Below are 594 nucleotides of genomic sequence, written 5' to 3'. Positions count from 1 at the left end.
TTTAGGGAGTCTGTGTTCCGCCCCCCATGGGACTAGGCTGTACTAGGACATGATCTGGAATGTTCACCTGTAAAACAATAACAAGAACATATGTTAGAGATCAACACTTCATTTTCCAAAGCGAAGTTTTGTATAGAGGAAACTGTAACAACGGAGGGTCTTTTTTTCCCGAAATCGAACAGAGGAGGAGGAGGAAAGGAAAGAATTGGAGAAAGCCAGCCGTTCCGAGAACGAAAAATATCTGCTCAGGATAAAGTTCGTCCCGGGTGGGAATTGAACCCGTGCCCTAGCGCTTACAAGTTAGCTTTCAAGCTAACTAGACTGGCTTCAAAAGTTCAAAGTAAGTTCTATGTTTCAAGCTAACTAGACTGGCTTCAAAGTAAGTTCTATGTTTCAAGCTAACTAGACTGGCTTCAAAGTAAGTTCTATGTTTCTGAAGAATACTACATACATATGCAATGTAAAGTAAAGACTTACCTGTACAGGTGGTGGTTGGCGGTTACGTGAGGTGATAGCTGACTGAGGAGGGGGTTGAGGGCAGGGACTAGATGCAGAGGTAGCAGGGTGGGGGCCCCGGGCTATACCATTACTAGG

The 594-nt window shown here is 44.6% G+C and overlaps 1 long non-coding RNA gene across 1 annotated transcript; it reads right to left on the bottom strand.

Annotated features, from left to right (window-relative positions):
• Positions 1-27: 27 nt before the first annotated feature.
• LOC113473499 lies at positions 28-594 on the bottom strand. The gene is made up of 2 exons (XR_003395456.1): positions 478-594; positions 28-67 (listed from the first exon to the last, which is right to left on the bottom strand). It is a non-coding gene; the product is annotated as an uncharacterized LOC113473499 (long non-coding RNA).

The sequence above is a fragment of the Diaphorina citri genome, unplaced genomic scaffold (genome assembly GCF_000475195.1).
Source record: "Diaphorina citri unplaced genomic scaffold, Diaci psyllid genome assembly version 1.1 scaffold36845, whole genome shotgun sequence".
Classification (NCBI taxonomy): domain Eukaryota; kingdom Metazoa; phylum Arthropoda; class Insecta; order Hemiptera; family Psyllidae; genus Diaphorina; species Diaphorina citri.
The sequence above is the reverse complement of the archived record's forward strand: the minus strand, read 5'-3'. Positions and strand labels throughout refer to the sequence as shown.